Consider the following 10,991-nt stretch of genomic DNA (forward strand, 5'->3'; position numbering starts at 1 on the left):
TACTTAGATTTTCAGAAAGCTTTTGACAAGGTTGCTCATGAAAGGCTCTTATGCAAAGTAAGCTGCCATGGAATAAGAGGCAAGGTGCTCTCATGGATTGGTAACTGGTGAAAATATAGGAAACAAAGGGTAGGTATAAATGGTCAGTTTTCAGAATGAAGAGAGGTAAATAGTGGTGTCCCCCAAGGGTCTGTTCTGGGATCAGTCTTATTCAACATATTCATAAATGATCTGGAAAAAGGGGTAAACAGTGAGGTGGTAAAATTTGCAGATGATACAAAATTACTGAAGATAGTTAAAACCCAGTCAGACTGCGAAGAGCTACAAAATGATCTCTCAAAACTGGGTGACTGGGCAACAAAATGGCAGATGAAATTTAATGTTGATAAATGCAAAGTAATGCACATTGGAAAGCATAATACCAACTATACATATAAAATGATGGGGTCTAAATTAGCTGTTACCACTCAAGAAAGAGATCTTGGAGTCATTGTGACTAGTTCTCTGAAAACATCTACTCAATGTGCTGCGGCAATCAAAAAAGTGAACAGAATGCTGGGAATAATTAAGAAAGGGATAGATAATAGGACAGAAAAGATCATGTTGCCTCTATATAAATCCATGGTACGCCCACATCTTGGATACTGTGTGCAGATGTGGTCAACCCATCTCAAAAAAGATATACTGGAATTGGAAAAGGTTCAGAAAAGGGCAACAAAAATGATTAGGGGTATGGAACAGCTTCTGTATGAGGAGAGATTAATAAGACTGGGACTTTTTTAGCTTGGAAAAGAGACGGCTAAGGGGAGATATGATTGAGGTCCATAAAATCATGACTGGTGTAGAGAAAGTAGATAAGGAAGTGTTGTTTACTACTTCTCATAACACAAGAACTAGGGATCACCAAATGAAATTAATAGGCAGCAGGTTTAAAACAAATAAAAGGAAATATTTCTTCATACAACACAGTCAACCTGTGAAACTTCTTGCCAGAGGATGTTGTGAAGGCCAAGACCATATCAGGGTTCAAAAAGAACTAGATCTATTCATGGAGAATAGGTCCATCAATGGCTATTAGACAGCATGGGTAGGAATGGTGTTCCTAGCCTCTGTTTGTCAGAAGCTGGGAAATAGCAACAGGGGATGGATTATTTGATGATTACCTATTCTATTCATTCCCTCTGGAGCACCTGGCACTGGCCACTGTCGGAAGACAGGATACTAGGCCAGATGGACCTTTGGTCTGATCCAGTAGGGCCATTCTTATGTTCTTATGTTCTTAAATAAAGACCAAAGTCATGGCTGTGGTGGGAGCCGGCCGGGGCCAGGGGATGGGAGAGACATTCTGGATCTTTTTTGTGTGTGCACAGGAAAAAAGAGAAGGAAAAGGGGAGCAATGTTGGGAACACTGAACCTTGGGGTGTCTCTGAGTGATCGGACTGTCACTTTGGTGTGGGTGCATGAGAAGTCTGTGGGCACAGGGGAGGCAGTTAGACCTTGTGTGAAAGTTAATGTTGCACAGTTGAACTATGGAGGAGGTCTGCATTTTCCCAGAACATGTGCAGTATATATTGTAGAAGGGGTAAAAGAATAGTAACCAAAACATGCTGCTTAATTAAAATCATATTAGGGCTCCAAAATGAGCCACAAAAGGTTGTGTTTTCTTTTTCAAATTGCTGTGTGTTTTAGAAGCAGAAGTTAAAAGAGAAAGGTAATCAGAACTCTGGTGGAAGTTAATCGTGTCCCTTTTAAGACAGAGTCTCTGAGCTGCTAATAGCTTTGGATCCAAAAGCAAGCCAGAAAGCGTCAGTGTGGATGCAAATTAACTAGCTGATAGGTGAAAGAGAGAACTGCCAATAAATTGCAGCACAAAGGAGTGGGGGGGGGAAGGGGAGTGCTGCACGGTGCTAAAATGTGAAGACAGATACAAAAGGAGTCTGCTTACATGCACAACACCCCTACCATGTAATTCACCAAAACCCCAAGGATATAATTAAATTAAAGCCTATGTAAAGATTTCCTGACTATAGAACAAAACAAGGACAGTGTGGAGGTAATTCTTCTGTTTTTCCTGCAATTAGCAAGGAGATTTGTAAAAGGCAATAATCTGTCCCCACCAGGGGGCTGGGAAATGTTTCTTTTGTTTTTCAGACATTTTACAAGCAAGCTGGCGCCAGTGGAAAAATAACCCGGAGCACTGTGGGTCTACTGTCGCAATGAAGATTGTGTTGCATGTTTGTGTTGTTTGTCTTGTTATTACCGTTATTTTGGTGGATAGTGTATAAAGAGGGTTAACATATATAGCAGCAAAGGTCAACGCATGGTATGACCTGCTTGGGAAGTACCGTCTACACAAGCTGGGAAATCAAGCATAAATAAAAAGGCACAAAATGTTGGTTAAGAAGGAGGACGTATAAATTGTTACATACATATTACAAGGTGGGCCTACAAAGGGGAACCTAAGGATTCTCTGGCCTGGAATGAAACAATCATTGTTGCTAATCACAATTGTCATTATTATAAACCCTGCCCAAATCCCACTATGTGAAGTGGCATAAGAAGGGAACACGTGGACTGCTACACCTCAAAGTTGTGGTAATAAGGAAGACAAGGACCTTAAGGATCTACCTGTAGAAAATTGTATCGCTGATCCCCCCATGGAAATTTGGCAATGTTGGTATGTGATATACTGATTGGAAGGGGGAGGGGTCCTAACCCAATGGACAATATCAAATTTATCAGGAACTATTGCATGGTATTCCTTAGGATATGTCATGATCAATGACAGTGGAAAACACAGTCATCTGGACATGTGGTTTGTCATGGAGGGCCCCCAAAACAACAACATATAACCCTCTGGTCTCCTGGGGTGTTTGGGTTATGGGGTCCCACAATTAGAGTGTGATGTTACCATGTGTACTCATAATGGTACCTGCACAGAGGAAAATCCCTGGATGTGCAGTTATGTACACAACACACTGGGCATGCAGTCTCGCCTGGGACACTGGGTATGACAATTTAACCGCTTTGCAGAATGTAACCCTACAGGTAATATGGATGCCAAGCTGGAAGAATCTTGATCTAAGCTGGCCACAGCCTGGAGCCGGAAATACTTCCTGATGGGCAAATGTGTAGGAGCCACTGTGGGAGCGGGTGAAACCAGCGCTTTTCAATGTGTCTTTCCAGTCCATAACATGGCTGGTACACCCTCAAAAATGGTGGGTGCACCAGGTACACCCCAATTGCAGTACATAAATAGAAAGGTTGAAGCAACAATTTAATTGGTGGGTGAGGGGACATACATGGAATCATTGCTGGAAAAGGGATTTGTGGGCAGCAGGAAACACAGGGTTGGGTTGCTTTTCGACCACTGTTAATTACACAGAGCCAGAGTGTTACCAGTAGTTTGTATATGTAATAGGAAAGTAAATCAACTTTTATATATATAATGTATTTAACAAAATATGTAATCAACTGCTTTGTATGCCTGAATTCACAATAGGTATTGTATCTGGCAGTGCTATGTATCATCGGAAATAAATCTGATTAGATGACTTAATACACATTTTTTTCTACTTTAGAATTTTTGCAGTGTATCACTGTATGATTTTGGAAATGTATGACATCAAATTGCACAGCATTCTTCATCAAAATTGTACTAATATGTGCATATCATAGAGAGAAATATTTTTGCACCAGCTAAGTGGTGCAAAGCAGTTATAATTCTGTAGAGAATCTGGACTAAAGTCTCTAATAGGTAGAGTAGCTAGTAAGAAGTAACATCATAAGATGAACTTTAGATTGGCCATACCAGTGCAGACATTAGATCTATCTAGTATGGTATCCTATCTATGGAAGTGAGTAGAAACTGATGATCTGGAGGAAAGTGAACTCTTGCATAATAAAGCAACCTATTTGGAGATGATGGACTGTAATGAAGGGAATTTCCTTCCTGACCTCTCTAGTCAATTAGCTTTCTCCCTAAAGCATGGAGTTTAATAACCCATGTCATTATCATTCCTTGCATAGCTAGAGTGTAACAGTATTAATATTAAATTCAATCACAGTGTTGAATTGAAGAACTGCCCCCAAAGATTCATGACATATGCAGCTCTAGCAATGACTTCATCCACATTCTGGTGATGGACTAACGGATAACACCCTATGTCTGTTCCTGCTTGGAAGAGAAACATGAAAGTAATTTCACAAGAGAAGGAATTGTCTGCAGTGGGCCAAGGATCACTGGATTAAAACACTGTGATAGCCTAATCAGAGACATGGTAATATGCAAATTTTCAGAGAAGCATGTGAAGATTTATCAATATGATTCCTACTATGGCGACTGAAAAGTCTTGGGAAAGAATTTATATTTCTTTAATGGCAAGTTATATCAAGAAGTAATAATACAATGGAATTCTTAATTAACCTTCTGACTGACTCCAGAATGTATTCCTGGTCTTAGAGTAAAAGTAGGATTTTTCCATACAACGTCAGTTCAAATGAATGAAATTGGTCTGGATATGTCTTGATGCATTGGCTTATGTTTTTGGTGCTCTGTTACATAAATAGTAACAACTCGAGCTGTGAGAGACACTAATAATTAAATCTGAAATCAAGCCAAACTCAGTCTCCCCTCCCTCATCCTCCACAGTCAGGTTTCATTACAAACATGAAGCTTAGGCCAGGTTCACTAAATGACTGTTTGAAGTTTACAAAACCCAGGGTGAGGTTCCGGCGGACATGGGCTGAATAATTGTTTCCCACAAAAAACAGAGAGACTGTGGAGGTATGGCTGAGTTTGTCTTTGAGATTTGTGATGCAAAGCATACTCATGTGATCTGAAAACTAAATATGTTTCATGGCTTGCTGTGAACCAACATCAAAGAGGTTTGCTCAATTGTTATTAATGACGCAATACTTTGTTCCTTTTGGCATGTGATAGATGAAATTCAGGGCCCTGTAAGGTGGCTTCCATTTAGATAAGAAATCAATGGCATGGATTTGGGGTATTTTCTTGGTATAATGTGTTTATTTACAAAATCATATACTAATGCTGTTTCAAGAACCGAAGCAGGAACAAACTAACCAGAGACAGCCCTCTTTTGCAGGAATCCCATATGAAAAATTTCAGCCCCTGTCCCAAGCAGGTAACTTTTTGCCTCTACTTCTCTCCAGGGACCCACAGAGACTTCTTCTGCCATCTTCCTCCAATTGCTTAACATATAGCCTTGGTCCAGCCCAGCCCCTGCATTTGGAGTATAAAAAACCCCATTAGCCACATGGCCTCCAAAAGTCAGCCTGGGCTACTATACTCCCAATATGTCTTAAAGATTCTCTTGCTGGTTATCTACATTGTGTCCACTCATTCAAGAGAGACTTTCTTTCTCATCTCAATGCCCCTCAATAGGCAAGGCATTATTTTACTCTTTCACAAGAATACGATATATGGCATTATATACATTTTGATACAAAAGCAGAGCATGTACCAAAGTGTGCTCATCTTATATCTCTTCCATCTAGTAAGCTGATTAACACATGAGAGATGCCTCCCTGCTTTTCTTGTGACTCCTTCAGATCATCTGGCTCCCCTTGTCCCTGGGCCTTCTTCACTCAAATACTGCTGGAAAATGAGAGCATTTTCCGCAGACTGAACATTGCATTATCAAATCAGATTAAAATTGATTGTTTTGGCTATAATTTCCAAAAACCTCACATCAAAACAGGCATACTACATTGACACTGGGGGTGATGAGTCAGTGCATTGTCGTGGAAGGATCCAAGTTTCATTCTCATATTGGTTCCTGTCACAGGGTGGCTGGCTCCTTTACAGAGAGATGGGCCCAGCCCGACCTGTGACACAATTAGCTTGCCTCTCCAAGTGTGAAAAATGCAGAAAGTCATATGACTTGTAGGCCACATGACCCAACCAGGCCTGCTGGGGAAGAACCAAGAGCAGAGAACTGTGGAAGAGCTAGAGGGGGGTCATATTACGGGAAGTGGTGGCTGGATAGAAAGCAGGAAAATAGACCCTCAGAGAGGAGGGGCTGAACCCAGTCAGAGACTGGAATGATGATTCTTTGTTTTGGACTAGCAGGGGAGAGACACCATTGAGTTCTCGTTGAAAGAGGATGACTGAAAATAGTGGTAAAATGCATAGATGATAAAAGGTTTTAATTTAAGGGGAAAACCCCCAAAATACAGGCAGGACTGAGTTTCAAATCTATTAATGTAATTTATCAAAACTCAGTTTATGTGAGAAATAATTCATAATTTAAAAAAGTGTCTAGAAATACTGCTTTGTCTTTAAGGTGCCAATTCATTTAAACATATCTGTTAAGTGCTTTAGTTATAATCAATACTAACTGCATTAAGCTTCCCTATGAGGCTAAATTTACAGTACAAAGAAGATATAAATATGAAAAACAAATCCTATTGAGAATAACAGATCATTTTTCCATTCAAAATAATGGACAAATTACAACTGAAAATGATGTGGCCTTAGTTTCTGCCTTTTCTGGCAACAGCCAGTATTTGTTTTCTTATACTACATCCTAAATGAAGCTGAAGAACCTTCCACAAAGAATGCTTTTGGGCACAGCTTGGAGGAAAACAATGCCAGGTTTGCAAGATATGGAAGTCTGATGTATTTTACCTCCAATACTCAATAGGATTTCCTATCCATATGATACCAGACTCAGTGAGTTATCCCCCAGTTCTGACTCTTCTCAACATTATTACTAGTTACAGAAGTCTCAGGATTATTTATGCTGTTTCCTCAGTAGTACCACTCACATGCAATCTCAAACTGGGCTTTCTTTGGCAAGGGCTGGATGATAGCCTGTTTCCTTAATTTTCAGCAGGAGGGCCAGATGTATTTGCATAGTACCAAGTGACAGAGAGGAGACTGACAATTATAGATTTTAGGATCCACTATCCAAGCAATTTAGAATAGATCAAGAGAATCCAAATTTGTGTGCAAACCAGCTTGGGTCTTTGTCTAGTCCTGTAGGAAATATACTTAATTACTGGTATTAATTTAGCTCGTCTCTCAAAACAATCTTTTTTCTCTCCTGGTATTTTGTTTTGTTTTTGTGCTTGTTTCTTTGTTTTCACCAACACACTTACCGCCCAATGAAATAAACTTTAAAAAAAAGATTGTAAAGAAAAATATGATCCCATAGTATGGGAACATTGCAAACACTTCTTTGACATTGTGGTGTTATGGAAGAGAAGATGGAAGATGTGACCTTTATAGAGTCAGTAATTTTTTAAACTTAATTGGAAAAATCTCAGAATAGCTCTAGAGGAGAACTCTTACAGTGCATTTTATGACTAGACTTTTACTATTAGTCTAGGAAACTGATGTATCTCGAAGAGGGTACAAGCGAAGGAGAAATTTGCAGATCCATACTGCTGTAGGCACTATAGTCATATTATGCGCTCACATTAATCTTTTCAAGTGACATGAAATTGTATTAAAACTGTTTTGTAATCATAGTTCTATAGTTCAATGATCAGTAAATACGCTGGGAAATGTTCCTTGCAGTACTGAAATGCTGAATGTGCTTTTGAGAGAATTTCAAGCACTTTCAAAATAACTATAAAGGGCAAGACAAACAAACAGAAATGAATCCAGTGCCACTGTAAGGCACCAAAGGTATAAAACTGAGAACACCAGGCACAGGCCTGCTTTCACTGAAGTCAGTGGCAAAACTCACATTGACTTTCCCTGGAGCAGGAGGGAACCATATTAATTACAATGATGTAACTTTCAAACTGGTTCAGACATACTCTCTCAGTTACAGTGTATTGCCTGGTCTTCTCCTAAGGCAGCACAAGAACATGCTGCTTCTTAGATGGGGTTGTGGCAAAGCCATGATTTAACCTTCCATAATTATCATTTAGAAACCGTTGTTTATTTCCTTACATCCTTACATTTTCATAATAGAATCATAGAATCATAGAAGCAAATGTTCAAAACTTTTGCCATTGAGATTACAGTAGGGTTAACCTTGGCAATCACTTTTTCCAGTTAAAGTGTCATTAGACAAAAAAAAAAAAAAGAATAAGAGCAAGAAATTTCCTAAAAATATATTGGTTTTACTGCAGGGCTGTAGATCAGAGAAAGAGAGCTTTCTGCAATAATATAGGTTTTTTTTTTTTTTAATATTATGAAGTGCAACAGACTGCAGATTTTGGATTTAAAAGTTTGTGAAATTTAAAAAGGACTAAACTCAAGGAAAAAGGAAGAAGGAGTGTTATAATTAGGACATATGGTGTTCATAAGATCTGGATTCTATTCCTGACTTTGCCACAAACTGGGCCGCTAAAAGTCTGGTTGGCCACAGCAGGGCAGGCAGGCTCCATGCCTGGCTTTGGGGATTTACATCTCCATTTATAAGTGGAAAGATACATCCATGTCCTTCCAGCTCCTAGGTGGAAGGGTGGCCATGGGGGCTCCCATTGGCCATGGTTCCCAGCCTGTGGCACCTACGGGCTGGAACAGCACGTGGAGCCCCCTGGCCACTCCACTGCCTAGGAGATGGAGGGACGTGCTGCTGCTTCCCGGGAGCCGCACAGACTTCCTCCATCCCCAGGAAATGCCAGGGCCGCCTGAGGTCAGTGCCACCAGGAGCCTGCACCCCAAACCACATCCCAGGCCCCAGCTCCCTCCCTCAGCTTGGAACCCCCTCCTGCATACAAACTCCCACCTGGAGCTTGCACCCTGTACACCAGCACCCTGTCTCAGACCTGTGCCTCTTCCAATATTCCGATCCCCTCGACCCCAGCCCAGACCCCCCTCCTGCAGCCCAATCCCCTCATCTCTGGCCCCACCCCAGAGCCCACATCCCCAGCCAGAACCCTCACCCCTTTCCACACCCCAAACCCCTGCCCCAGCCCAGTGAAAATGAGCGAGTAAGGAGGAAGGGGGAGAGAGTGAGCGGGGGGGCAGGGCCTTTGGGAAGTGGCAGGGCAGGGGTGGGGCAAGGGTGTTCGGTTTTCTGCAATTAGAAAGTTAGCAACCTTAGAGGCACCTGGCCAGCTACTCTAACCTAGCTAAGGTTCTTCACAGTCCCAGTTCCATCCCCTACTCACTTACTCAGAGCAACAAGTACTGGCCAAGTGGTCCTTGATCTTTTCTCCATGGCTGGAATCAAAATCCGAAAAGATTGTGCAGAGAAGTAAATTAGTGAGGACTTATTCTTTTACATGGTCAAGTAAGGGCTGTGACAATTAAGCCTTTCATATATCTGTGCTTCAATTTCTTCATATATTTTTTTCATTTGGAGCCAGACTGAGACATCCCTACTCATACAGAATAGTATCTTTCTGACCAGTGTGTTTAAGGAGACTCACTGACATCAATGGGGTTGCTTTTGGAGTAATGTGCTATTCAACATGCATAAGGGTATCTCAATCTAGCCCTTATATTGTGGTAGTGCCTAAAGGTCTGAATCAGGAATCAGGGCCCCATTGAGGTAGGCACTGTGTATGTACACACACACACACACACACACACACGTGCCTAGGCTAACACTACAATTCGCTTCTAGTGATTATCATTATAAGATTTACTTATATAGTAAATTTAATGTAACATAAACAATCAGTTTCCTGCCATAAACTGGAAATCCTACACTTGGTGCTATTAATGGACACTGAGCAATATAGAAGTATTCTGGGAAACTTCTTTAGCAAGGAAACTCTCCTGGTCTTTTACTTTTTAAATCGTGTCACGTTGATGGTTTTATATACATTTTGTTTACAACATCTGCAGATGTTGACTTCAACAATTTGTTGCACCAATAGAAAATCCATTTGTAATCATCTAGATTTGCCAGTGCATCAAGAAAGCATGTATCATGAAGTATTTTGAGACAGCTATCAAAGCAAGAATTTGTAATTGGAGAGGAAATTAACTACACATTTAAATTAGAGAAATGACATAGAATGTGATTTTTAAGAAACAGGTGGTGAGCCTGGCTGAAATATGTCAATAATGAAAGTAGAATAGAGGAAACGGCTGTTAGGGGAGCTTCAGCTGCCACTAACAGTATGTACACCATATATTGCCCCCAAAATATACCACCTATTGCACTGAAACTCATACTGAAAAGAGATTTACAGTAACTCAGAGAAGAGTGTTCTGTGAGATGAGTATTCAGGATGAGTGAAACTGCAGTATTTCAGTATCTTTCCACTTATAAATGGAGATGTAAATCCAAAACAGGAGATGGGAAATGAATAACAGTTGCATTGTGGTGTACGGTACTGAAAAAAAAAATCACACTGCTGTACTTGTACAGTACAGTACAATTCTCAAGACCAGACTAAGCTACCATTTGTCACATGAAGTAGTACCTCACTCTGCAAGTAGTCACATTGCAAATAATTCCATTGATTTCAGAGGGCACATTACACACCCAGGCGGGGGAGAAAGGGGGTATAAGGAACCTCGATAGTCTTCTGCATTGGTTACCCATATTGTAGTTTGCAGGCCAGGGGAGGAAGGCAGCCTCCACAAGGTGAAAAAGGAGTGGGTGGAGCCTCGAGACCGTTCCCACAAGGCATTACCACTGTAGCTGAGGTAGCACAAAGAGGGAAGTAGTCTGCATCAGACACAGGGCTGGCACAGATTCCTTTTCCCTTGGAGGAAATCCACCTCTAAGTCTCAATATGGTCCCTGATCTGACTCTCATACAGTACAACTACACACTCCCACTTACTCAGGCATAGTGTGTGCTGGATTAGTGTATGTGTAGACATATTTATATCAGCCTGCAAACTCATTCTGTTTTGTGAATGCCATTTTGATTGTAACCTGCATGGTTCCCTTCCCTTTTGAATGGTAGCTTCCACCTGGGGCTAGGACACCCGAGAAGGTTTAGAAGAAGCCCTCTAGCAGAAGGGCTAATAATGGGATAGCTATCAAGAGCCCTCAGCCTTAATTGTCCTCCATTCTAATGGGCCCACCTTAGAATAATAGACTG

This window comes from Trachemys scripta, chromosome 2 (assembly GCF_013100865.1).
Source record: "Trachemys scripta elegans isolate TJP31775 chromosome 2, CAS_Tse_1.0, whole genome shotgun sequence".
Taxonomy (NCBI): Eukaryota; Metazoa; Chordata; order Testudines; family Emydidae; genus Trachemys; species Trachemys scripta.